The sequence below is a fragment of the Galleria mellonella genome, unplaced genomic scaffold, assembly GCF_026898425.1.
Source record: "Galleria mellonella isolate WM207_F2 unplaced genomic scaffold, CSIRO_AGI_GalMel_v1 utg33, whole genome shotgun sequence".
In the NCBI taxonomy this organism is placed as follows: domain Eukaryota; kingdom Metazoa; phylum Arthropoda; class Insecta; order Lepidoptera; family Pyralidae; genus Galleria; species Galleria mellonella.
In genome coordinates this window covers 14,984,968-14,998,246 of record NW_026442079.1, presented here as the reverse complement: position 1 = coordinate 14,998,246, position 13,279 = coordinate 14,984,968, and the positions used below count along the sequence as shown (strand labels likewise).

The window sequence follows — 13,279 nt, the reverse complement described above, 5'->3', positions numbered from 1 at the left end:
ATTCCCATTTAAGTGTTCCATTGTTCAATTATATCACTGTGATTCCAGACTACATTCTAAGCAATGTTCAATACTGTCTTATATAAAGAATATTAAGTCGTGTTTTTTTTTAGAATAAATCCAATATATTTATACACTAAATATTAAAAAAAAACTCACATTAATTTGGGATCAGAGGAAGGAGAAAAGCAAGAAACTATCGGGAAATTTTTAAAAACGCCTCACGCTCCCCTTTTTAAATTAACAACCTCTAAGTATATAAGTAGTAAGTGTCAGTCACTGCAAATGATTGAAAATGTTGAGGGTCAGTGGTATAAACTTAGAACTGCGACAACAAGTATCCTGTCGTTTTTACTCATTTCTATGGCTCATACATCCTAATCTCACCAAAAAGGAAAAAAGAATTGTTTTATAGAGTCTGAAAGTCTCATTGCTAGCAATATACTCGATCAGGTCGACTTCCCCGTGATCCTCGCTGGACACATATTGTCAGAAAAACAAATGGCATTTTATAAAGAGAAAACCATAGACAAAGCTATCTATGATATTTTGTTCAAAGTTTATTTATTTATTTGCTACTATGGACCAAAAATTATCTGCAATAGCACTTTTTATGGATATGACACGTGCCTTTGATTACGTAAACCATATAACTCTATTGGATAAATTATGGAAATTTGGTGTAAGAGGTAATAATACATAATTTACTTAAATCATACTTAACAAATAAGTAGCAATACACACAAATAAATAGGATCTGCCCTAAGACTAAATATGAAAGAAATCATGAATCCCACGTACGTAATGTTTCACGTGGTATTCCGCATGGCAGTGTATTAGGTCCCCTGTTATTCCCATGTTATATAAATAATTTACCTAGAGTTACAAATTATTCTGTGACAGTGTTTGTTGACAGTACAGTTTTATTCGTAAAAGATATTTTAATGAATTACGAATAAGATTTAATACATTTCAAACAAAAACATAATAAATTATTGACATTTAATATCAAATCAATTGTAAAATAAATTGAAAATCACATGCCGAACAAATATGTAAAAGGTTGTGTCAATTATCATATATTCTTTAAAAGTTGAGTAAAACTGCTGATGAGCCAACACTACTCGCAGCCTACCATGGATATATATCATCGACACTGCGATATGGATCGACATTTTGGAGTATTTATACAAATGTGGACAGAGTATTAGAAGCCCAAAAGAAATATAAGAGCCATGCGTTAGCTAAAGAAAAGAGATTCCTGTAAACCACATTATAAAGAATTAAGATTGTTACCTTTGCCATCCTTGATTGAACATTTAAGAGTAATTAATATTTGTAAAACAGAATAAATATTTGTACCAAACGTCAATTGTCATATACCGTCAGTGAATTTAGTAAAGTCTAAGACTATTTTATTGAGTAAAAGTTTTTTTTTTTTTTGTTTGGGCCCAAAAATGTACAATAATTTGCCAACTGTATTGCGTAACATAAGTAACATTCACTTACTCATATTTAAGATTTTTTGCTATTAAAAATATATTATACTGTGGTAGGTTTTTGAAATAATAATAATACCGGATAAGTTTCTGATTTGCTGGTGCCCCTTCATGTTTTTAGGAAAAGTTTTGGTTTGAATTTCATAATATTTAGTACGCCTATAAGGTTGATAATAGAGGAGCACATTGTATTTTACCACCACATTATATGTAGGTACCTATTGCTCGCATTCACAAAATAAATTATTAATTGATTGGTTAATAACATATTAGTCCACTGCGTACTTTATGACGCTCGTCCCTTACGTATTGCCTCATCTGTTTCTAAACCAAACATAATGTTTAATGCAATCGACTACTTATTTTATACGGCATTGAGTCACTGACATCTCTTTAATCGCGTAGCCGTGATTTACTCTGCGGAGACCTTCAGAAGTCAATATAAAGGGCCCTAATCTAATCGCATATTGATTTAAATCTATTAAACTATCTTGGCGCTTGTTGAATTCTGATGAATGAGAGTTGTACAAGATGCTTTAACAAATCAAGTGCTGAGATTAAAACATTATAATATGTAGGATCAAATCAATACCAACACGATTAGATTAGGGACAGTTGGGAGAGGAAAGGTTTAGTAAATAGGTACTTAGATGATATACAAACTGTATTATGAAAATAGAGCTCCTACGGTTGGATGCCGGAACGATTCTGTGTTCCTATATATTTACGTATTGGAATCGAATTCACCGGCAACTTCATTGTTCTGCCGGTGATACTGAACGGACACATGAGTGAAAAAACTATTACAATGTCCAGCCTCTACACTACCAACACGGCACCCTATCCAACTATATAACTATCTTGACATTTTGTACCTACTCGTATATGAAACTTAACAATGTTATTTCTCTACCCAAATTTCGGATATGCTCGATTTTCCTAGTAAAAAAGACTCTAAAATCTATTTAGTATCTTATAATGTTAGATTATATAGAAAGAGGGAGATTATATAAATGAGAACGATCTGTTCCGCAGATTTCATCTCACATACAGATAGATATAAGTTTTATGATCACAATAACATGACGTCGAATTTTATACTTTTGATAACGGCATAACATGGCAAAACCTGCAAATCCACTGTCCTTATAATATAACCGTATGTATACATTTTGGCAAGTATTGTCCCTCGGTCATGTAGGATGCCCCCCTTGGGGGGCTTTGCCAGTAGTTGCCCCGCTTGGCAGGCGGATTGGCAACCGCAGTTAGGCTTTAGAGATGTTTTAAGAGGGACGCTGCTGTCCATCCCTCTCCCTACCTTAATCGCTTCTTATGACACAGGAAAGGAAGGGGTGGCCTATTCTATGCTGGACCACACGGCGCCCGGGACCATACGGCATAAATAATAGATGTTATTATAATTCTATTACCTTCATAAAATGTGACCTTATTAAAAACTAATTATAGCAGCAACTCCAACCAAATTACACGATAATGAAAGAAACAGGCATATTTACGTTTTGTGTACTAAGTATTTCTATTCAATAGACCTAAATACACATATATTTATATATATTTAACTATCAAGTGCTTCTAATAAAATGCGCTCAAACTTTATATGCGTTATAATAGAATTCTTTATATGCGAAATACAAGGGGAAAACCCGATGTAAACCACTAGCATTGGGATTTTCAAATACCCTTATATATATATATAAAAAAAAAAACAGTATTTCTATTCAATGTACCGGAGGTGTTAGTGTTTCGTATATGTTGATTTCTTTTGTGTTAATTTCTGACAATCAGCCTGGCAACAATTTTGTGCGCGTATAGAATACTTTAGAGGCACAGTTACATCGGCGTCGTGACAAGTTATCTCAAAGCGTTAGATAGCTATCTTATAGTACACTCGTATGATGGTTACATCTGCACTCATCCTACGCTTTCAGATTATATCTAATCTTTTGAAGAATTTATTGTTATTATATCAGCCGCTGATTGTCCACTGCTGAATATAGGCCTCACCCATAAGTGGGGTTCTGCCAGTAGTTGCCACGCATGGCAGGCGAGTTAACAACCACAGTTTTTTTTTTTTTGATGGGTGAAAATGGTATGGTAACCCCGCCTGCGCTAACGGGATACGCTGGCGGAGCACCAGTGAAGGGTGATAGATGAGAATGAAAACAGGCCAGTTAGCCCATCATGATGAATTCATCAGGAATTAACCATTATAGTTTCCAAGGAGAACCGCGAGGAGGTCGACCTGGTTGGGTATATTGCTAGTAAAAGGATTCTCAGTCTCCATTACTAACAATCCCTTTCCCCCCTAATAACCACAGTTAGGTTTTGGAAATTTTTTAGGAGAGGGCCTGCTGTCTGTCTCTCCAACATTCATTTACCTAAGTCGCCTCATAGAAACGCCTAACAAGAAAGGAAAGGGAGAACCATATATGAATGAGAAATTAAGATATGACAACGTAGTTGTTACATCACGCAGGCGACACAGCAAGTCGTAACTAGTATAGAAATCAATTATCATACACACTGGTCATGGAAAAATACGAGTGTACCTAATGTTGACAGGTGACAGCTCGCCTTTATTATTCACATGGAGGTACTTGACATACAGGCAAACACAAATGATGACTTAACTACAAGTTTTTTATATGATTCGGAAGATACCTCATACACTAGCTAGCTGTTTCCCGCAGCTCCGTCCACGTAAACTTACGTATTCGTATCCCCTGGGTGGAAATAACCAAAAAGCCCTAGACAACATTAGACATTTCATTTTAATTCGTCCTTTAATGAATCCGTAGTTTCAATGCCCAGTAGAGGGGGGAAAGGGATTGTTAGTAATGGAGACTGAGAATCCCATTGCTAGCAATATACCCAACCAGGTCGACCTCCTCGCGGTTCCCCCTTGTAAACTATAATTTTTAATTCCTGATAAATTCATCATGATGGGCTAACTGGCCTGTTTTCATTCTCATCTATCACCCTTCACTGGTGCTCCGCCAGCGTATCCCGTTAGCGCAGGCGGGGTTACCATACTATTTTCACCCGTCAAAAAAAATGCCCAGTAGAAATAAGGATAGTACACATTCGAAGTAGTTTCCGCAGCCACAATACAGTAGGTACACTTGATCTCCACAAAATACCAGCCTTATCGCTCACATTGCCATAAATTATTGCACAATTAGTTTTACAATTAATACTCACTCAGTTACTGTAAACACAGCCTCTCCGGCGCTTGACAATGAGCAGCCATACAAACACAGTTCAGGAGAAAACCCAAAAAAATCCAACCACAAAATAACTTCCAGCGTTATTGCGAGGCTATTTAATTAATTTGTCCGAACGTTTCCTTAATTGGCATTTAATTAACGTTATTCGTCAATTATGCTCAGCTATAGGCACCTGCCTATACACTGACTTCTGACTACGGAGTAAACACAAAGAGGAGATCGTTTATGCGTCTAAGCAACGTGACCGCGACGAACTGTTGCCAATATTTGGGGCGTGGTTTACAAATTTAATTCGGATTCCAAGCTATAACGTATTCAGACTACACTTTCAAAGCAAAAATTTACTATTACAACAATTTTTTTTTGATGGGTGAAAATGGAATGGTAACCCCGCCTACGCTAACGGGATACGCTGACGGAGCACCAGTGAAGGGTGATAGATGAGAATGAAAACAGGCCAGTTAGCCCATCATGATGAATTCATCAGGAATTAACCATGATAGTTTCCAGGGAGCACCGCGAGGAGGCCGACCTGGTTGGGTATATATTTCAACAATATTAGGTCGATTATAATGAAGTTCTGTATTCTGGAATGGAAATCCTTACCTATACAAGTAGGCGTATGGAATGTCATATGGCAAACATTTTCATCTGTAAATGTTTTTGCTCTTTTGAGGGCAAAGCAAGAAACTGAGTTGTGACCATTTTGTGTTACTGTGGCACACGCATGAAAAAAGGAAATTGTTGTTTTATATATTTTGCCTTTTTGTTTCTTTTTTGTTGCTTTTTTTTTGTTTTTTATTCTTTTATCTCTTCTACTGTGTGTTATGTGTATGTTTGTATTGTAATTTGTGTGCTATAAGTAATGCAAATAAATTATCTATCTATCTATGTGTAAGTATTTATTTTTAACTAATTTTAACCTGCGACTTTGTCCGCCTCACTGAGATATGTTCACTGACTGAGAGGAGATACTTGTTATGTATGTCCTTCTTCATGTCATATACTACTCAATATACACACACACATATATATATACATATACATATATATATACATATATATATATATATATATATATATATATATATATATATATATATATATATATATTTCATAGAATGACCATCCTACCGAAGTTTTCTCTGAAAACTACAGTATAGAGTTCTTCAAAAACGATATATTAAAAGTTGGCAACGCGCACGTGACACCCCTAGTGTTGCAGGCGTCCATAGACTACAATGATCGTTTACCATCAGACGGGCTGTATACTTGTTTGCCACATTCGTGGTATAAAAAAATGATTGGTTCAACTGATTAGACGCCAAAATAGGCAAAATAAGGCCGCCTTTTGTATCACTTCTCATTAATATTTACTGTATTTATTATTTCTCTTTTTACTTGGTGCTATAAAGTGTAAATAAATAAATAAATTATAGATTAAATTAACTTGTAAGTAAAAATCTGTATGTACAGCATTGTGCACGTAATGTACTACATCTAATACATACCTAAGTGTATGACTCGTGAAGAATTACTTACAACATTGATTTCATTCTAACTGCATGCAACAAATCAATGGTTGTTAACAATAAACAATAACTATTGGAAACTAATAAAACACTAAATATGAGTGAATATTGCTGACAGTCACCGACGGCTTCTTTTAATGATGTAACCGATGCGTTTATTTATTATTTTTTATATAATATTCATTCATGCAATACTGGCTTTTTACTCGCTCCTTACGCGTGGATTTCAAAAGTAAGAAAATCGATAGAAGATACCACTTCTAGAAAGTATATGAAGATATAAAATATATTGGATTTTAAATGAAACCTTTAGGAACACAACTGTGAAAACTGTATCCAATTTGGTGCAGTAATTTATACAATATGCTGGAATAAATGTACAGGCAGACAAAATTTCTAAAAATGTTGTTTTGACTTCTATTGTTCTTATTAAGACTCTCCATATCAACTTCTCTTAAATATCTCCCATGTGCAAACAATGTATAGTTATTACTTTATTATATTACTGCGTAAAGTGGTGGCTATGACATGGTTGAAAGGGGGGCCTTGAGTAAGTCATGCTCACTAAAATGTCCAGACAGGTGGTGGCGTGGTGGGCCGGGTTATTGAGTTCCCTAAAATGTAGTTGAGTGCAATGATGGTTGGATCATCTGTCATACTCGTGAACGGGTGCTACCTGTACAGACTGGTCAGCTCTGATCACTGCAAGCGATTTTTTTTTTTTGTTTTAATTATATTTATTTTAAATTTCATGATCTGATACTGCTTGGTAATTTGTATTCACACAAATTCATTATTTATATATTTGAACTATTTGAAAAAAGCAATTTCTTGTCCGTTCTTGTTGGCTGAAATTCCGTTCCGAATGGGCGGTAATGAAAAATAGACCATTCAAAAATGCATTAATCTAAGTTTACTTGACTAAAAATATTTCTTTCTTTCTATAACAGTAAGTTGAAACAATAAAAGATCTGTCGAGACAAAAAGAATAAAATTCATATTTCTATATAAAAATACCGTGTCTCGATGTTAGTTCACGGTAATTTCCAAAGCCGCTCAACCGGTTTTAATGAAATTTTGTAAATGCGTATCCTCTGACTATTAGTAATTCAGACTTCTTGTTTTATCCACAATAAAGTGATCGGTGAAGGGCAAGTGCCGTGAAAAGCATGGAACGACTGTGCTCTGACTTAAGTGGAGCACAGCCGCGTCCTTTGATTGCTCCTCCGTCTTGTGTTAAAATAAACATACATACATATCTGTCACGTTTGGGGGCTCAGCTAGTAGGTACATATAATAGTAGGTATTAAAAAATCAGTCATTGGCGTATTTAAAGTACGTATTATTTTCCAGGTTCTAACTCTTAAAGAAAGCGGTACATACTCTTAGCTATATCTTTATGAAAGTGCACATCCTGGAGTGGGCACTACATAATCACAATTCTGTAATTGTTTTGTACAATCAGAGCTTAAATCAACATAAACAACAAAGTGTTGTTAGCGGACGCAGGGAGCTCAGGACCGTCCTTGAGGCGGTCATTGGGGAAGCTTATTTTTAACAACAACTGAAATAATGACGATGATTCGACAAAAGGAACCCTTATGGTGTGGCTTTGTCTGTCCGTCCGTCCGTGTGTCGCAGCGCTATATCTCAGCAACTACTGATGCTGTCGAGTTGAAATTTAGAATAGCTTTATGTATCAATAGAAATAATTCAAATATATTCTTCCTTCTTTCGCTAGAGGCCCATAATGTAAATAGATACCTAAAATTTTAAAAGTAACCTGAAAGGGTTTCATTTGTACATTTTAAAATTGACTTTTATTTATTTTTATGCTGCTTAGTTTTTTTAGTTATTTTCAAAAATGTGATAAACAACAATTCGGAACATTTCGGAAAAATAAAACGATATTTCTAACCAGCGCCGTTTTTGAATAATTATCAAAAAATAATCTTAAATACACAGTCAAAATTTTAACCATTATTATGGCTCTAAATGACAAATTACGAATTGTAGTAGATATGAATAATTATTATTATTTGGTATCTATTTGCTGTAAGAATAGCAGTGAAGTAATTTTTTTTTTCTTATTCATCTATATAGGTCCAGAACCCTCAACGTGTGAGTTCAACTCCGACTGATTGACTAGTTCTTTCTTAGGTATACAATTGGTTCAAGCTTATTCATTCATACCTCGCCTGAAGAAAGTGAACGCGGTACCAAAATACCTAGAGCGTACTCGAATTACTTAAAAATATTATTCAATAGCTAAATCCATATAGTAATTATTTTAATTTTCGACCAAATTATTTATTCAGAGTATTGTCTCAATGATGTGACCTTCCGTAGACGCCGCTCGTTACACCTTGAACTCATAGAGCATACCTATATAACTACATTATTTGTACCTAGTCACGGTCATTTTTCAGTAAACACCGCGGAGCTCGGGCATGATAACAACATAAATACTGCATCAGTGGCCCGTGAATTCCCTAATCTGCGCACGTCACTCACTTCCATTGATTAAATCATTGAAAAGGGACTGCGAGTGCTATGACGACTGAAACTGTATAACACGTTTACATACGGGGGGAAAGGGATTGTTAGTAATGGAGACTGAGAATCCCATTGCTAGCAATATACCCAACCAGGTCGACATCCTCGCGGTTCTCCCTGGAAACTATCATGGTTAATTCCTGATGAATTCATCATGATGGGCTAACTGGCCTGTTTTCATTCTCATCTATCACCCTTCACTGGTGCTCCGCCAGCGTACCCCGTTAGCGCAAGCGGGGATACCATACCATTTTCACCCATCAAAAAAATACAATTACGTATGTAAGTGTGTGTCTCGTCTGTAACAAAAATACTATGTGGCTTTGATTTGTTATCTCATTTGTGAAACTACTACAGTGGCTGTTAGTAGCAGTCAGAACGATAGGACCAAAGGATTTTGGATGTTTTTTTTTTTTATAGGTGGAAATGGATAGGTAACCCCGCCTGCGCTAACGGGATACGCTGGCGGAGCACCAGTGAAGGGTGATCGATGAGAATGAAAACAGGCCAGTTAGCACATCATGATGAATTCATTAGGAATTAACCATGATAGTTTCCAGGAGGAACCGGGAGGAGGTCGACCTGGTTGGGTATATTGCTAGCAATGAGATTCTTAGTCTCCATTACTAACAATCCCTTTCTCCCCGGATTTTGGATGTTAAAAAGTGGCATATGGCAATCGAACATATATATATTGTTACGGCAGCTGAACTACTTTTATTAGAATTGATATCTTGAAGGTTAAAAAAGACATAGGCTATGTTTTTAACCAAACTCAAAAGGGCGAAATGATGAGTGGTTGAAAGAGCTAATATATTACTGTAAAAGTTCGTACGTTATAAATCTTAGGTTTTATACCCATCACTCACTGGCCAGTAGTTGGCAGTGCTTTCATGTTTAAGATTCGTATCTGGAGTCGTTTGGATTTTTACCGTATTAAGGAATAATAAACGAAATAGTAATGAAGAAGTTAAAGAGTAATATTTATAAAAGTATGTAAATGTATTACAACGCTTATAAATTGTACCCATAATAAAACATTGCCAATGTAAAAAAAATCCGTATAATGAATAAATATGTACTCGTGCACCGATATGTTCACGAAACAAGTGCCTACTTATGTATTCACGAAAACCGGATATTTAGAAGTAGCAACCGGCCCGAGAGTACGTACAAATCTCCTCACTGTTGGTAAAACATAATATTATTTCTCGGTGCAGTGTGAGCAATAGTGAGCATGCTGCGACCATGAGGAACGGGTGTCATGCTAGGGAGAGACCTTACGACCGTGACCTGAAGGTGCTCGGTCGATGCGCGGCATCTGTTACTAATAATAGGTACCACTCCATGTTACTGTATGAAGTTGCCACTTACTATTTCGAAACGATAGGATAGATATTTGGTATTGAATTCGATTCTCCAATTTATGATACGATCAGTAGAATTAAAAAAAAATAATAATAAAAAAGTTCGAAATTCAAATTATTTCACACATTTCTGATAATATATCTTCCTAGTAGCTATATTTTCCTTTTTATTTTTTACTGTGATCATATAGCCTATGCCTAATGTATACTAATTATATAGCTAACGGTAAGCCATCAATGCCTCTACACTACACGTTACCTTAAAGACTCGGATATACACGCACTCGGAAAACGTAACCCTCCTTTCATAAGCAGTTGTGTAAAAAATATTGAGGTTCGTACAGAGGTATACATATAAATGGTCAAAAGGACAGTAAAAAACCAACAGACAGTGCAAGCCAACGGTGCTTCTTAATAAGTATTCTTAATAATTAAAACTTTTATACCTGTAATGGCATCGCGTTATGTCGCGGTCGTGACTTTTAGAACCAATATTGCTGTTTTTATTATAAGTTTTTTTTTATACAACTTAGAATGGCAAATAATAAAAATATAATAATGGCTGACGCTCCACCTGATGGAAAGTGATAACCGTCGCCTATAAACATGAGCAGTACCATGGACATAACAGAGTATACTGTTTCGCCCATGATACCCCCCATGCGTTGCCATTCCTGAGGACTTAGGTGTTATTCCTCTGTACCCTGTAAATTCACGCCATATCCCACCCTTCAAACCGAAACACAGCCATGCAAACACAACTGCTTCACAGTTGAAACACGAATGGGACAGAGGTGCCCAAGCAAACGACTTTTGTACAAAGTCTTCCTCTGCTAACTCACTTCCTAGTATAAACTATTGTTATAAAGAGGAAATATTTGATTTTTTCGTTTATAATGGCTAAACATAATGGCTAATTTGATTTTAAAATTTGCTAATAAAATAATAAAATAGAAATATGGGTCTCGGATATATGTAGTATTGTGTTATGATGACGCCGGGGCTGGTCACCAGTGGATTATAGATGTGTAAGTATTGCTGAAGAACTGTTGTACTAGTTGTTGTGCTGCAGGCGTAATATAAAAGGCGGAACTGATCAATGGCCATACACACATATACGGAAAGGAGGCAGAAAAATCGTCAAAACCGGTTGCAACTGTAAGCATTTTTTTTTTATATATATTCATAAACGACATAATAAATCTGTCAACGCACAGCTGGCCTTCTGTTTGAACATAAAATATCTTTTGTTAAAATAAATACATAAATTTGCCGTAAGTAGGCAAATTTAATTAAAAACTACTTATGTATAAGTAATATATAAATAATGAAATATTTCAATGTAAATATATATTAAATATTAATTTTGTCACTATCACTCAATCTTTACCAGAGGGAGACTGTACAAAAGTCGATTGCTTGGGCACCTCTGTCCCATTCGTGTTTCAACCGTGAAGCAGTTGTGTTTGCATGACTGTGTTTCGGTTTGAAGGGTGGGATATGGCGTGAATTTACTGGGTACAGAGGAATAACACCTGAGTTCTCAGGAATGACAACGCATGGGAGGTATCATGGGTGAAACAGTATAATCTGTTATGTCCATGGTACTGCTCATGTCTATAGGCGACGGTTACCACTTTCCATCAGGTGAGCCGTCAGCTTGTTTGCTATTCTAAGTTGTATAAAACAAAACAAACAAATGGAAATGAAAGATCGACGCATTATCGCTATCTTGTTTTATTTTATATAGATGAAGATGATATTGATATGGTAAGCCTACCTTCGCTTTACGTTGGCTGTGTACCAGTAAGGGATGATAGGTGACGATGTAACCAGGTAAATTAGTCCATTGTACTGTTCAAGTCAAGAATTAACCACGATAGTCACGAGGCGTTCTGACAGGCAATATTGCTAGTAACGAGTCAGTTATTCCTCTTTATACTGACAATATCCTTCTGTCCCGACCTTTACCACACACTTTGTACTAATCATGAGACTTTGCGGCGATGTTCATCAGCTACCACTTATAATCAGGTAGACCGTATGCTTGTTTGCCACCTTAGTGGCATAAAAAACAGGAAATGTTATTAATTATCGTTTAATACGCTTACCCGCATATTTATCTAGGGTAAAATGTTACCTACCGTAATAGGAATTGAGTGTGAAATAGACGTTCAAAAATGAGGTCAGGAATTAAATATCGCAAAGACCACATAGCATACCTGCCAACGAGCTTATTTGCATAACAAACGTTTTTTTATATGTAACTACTGGTATTTCGGTTTTCCAAATGAAGTAAAAAGAACTACTTCATTCTTGATACTTTTAAACGCATTTTAAAAATATTTTTATCAACCTCCGTGTCGCAGTGATTTACGTAAATGAAAATCCAAATTCGATTCCCGGTCGGGCCAATGTAGGAGACCAATTTTCCTGAATTGACTCAGGATTGGATTTTCTGAATATGCCCTACGGGCCCAACGCGGCGGTAAACATAGAATAAATTAAATAAAATAAAAAATAATAATAATAAACGCATTTCAAATCCTCGATGCGACGATTCTGATTTTCACTTATGTTCACTTATATTCACGCACTTATATAACTTAATTAGGTTTATAATTATTTATTTATTAAAATTATAATAATTATTACTTTTAAACAACTACCTGTTATAGAGTTACTTCTTAGCCGTCGATATTTTTATACACAGAAGAGTTTAATTATCCACATATAAAATGTGAAAAATTTAAAATAGCATTCATTATGTGATTACAAAAAAAAATGTGAAAAAAAAAGTAAGATATTTATATAATATTGTGAGTGTGTAGTTGTAAGTTACGCGACACGTTCCACCCGCCAATTACGAATCCATTTTCCAAAAGCCGAAGATTCTCCATACCCCGGTTGGCATTTTTTATGTGTTACGCAATATGTAAAGCGATTTATATAAATAATTTTGAAGTCGATAAGCTTTATACCCGCATTAAAGTATATAAGTTTGTTCGCAGTTAAAAGCGTTATACCTTTTGCAGAGCGAAATTTTAAATTATACTTAATATTTTTTTAATATATTT

The 13,279-nt window shown here is 35.4% G+C and overlaps 1 protein-coding gene across 2 annotated transcripts in view; it reads right to left on the bottom strand.

Moving 5' to 3' along the window:
• Nucleotides 1-13,279, bottom strand: part of LOC113520441 (proton-coupled amino acid transporter-like protein CG1139) — a 50,406-nt gene that overhangs the window by 36,698 nt on the left and 429 nt on the right. The window contains exon 1 of one of the 2 annotated variants that reach the window (XM_052896522.1): nucleotides 4,722-4,741. The exons of the other annotated variant lie outside the window; for it this stretch is intronic. The gene's annotated coding sequence lies outside the window, so the exon portion shown is untranslated. Of the gene's footprint in view, nucleotides 1-4,721; nucleotides 4,742-13,279 lie in introns of those variants that run through there. 2 annotated transcript variants of the gene reach the window in all.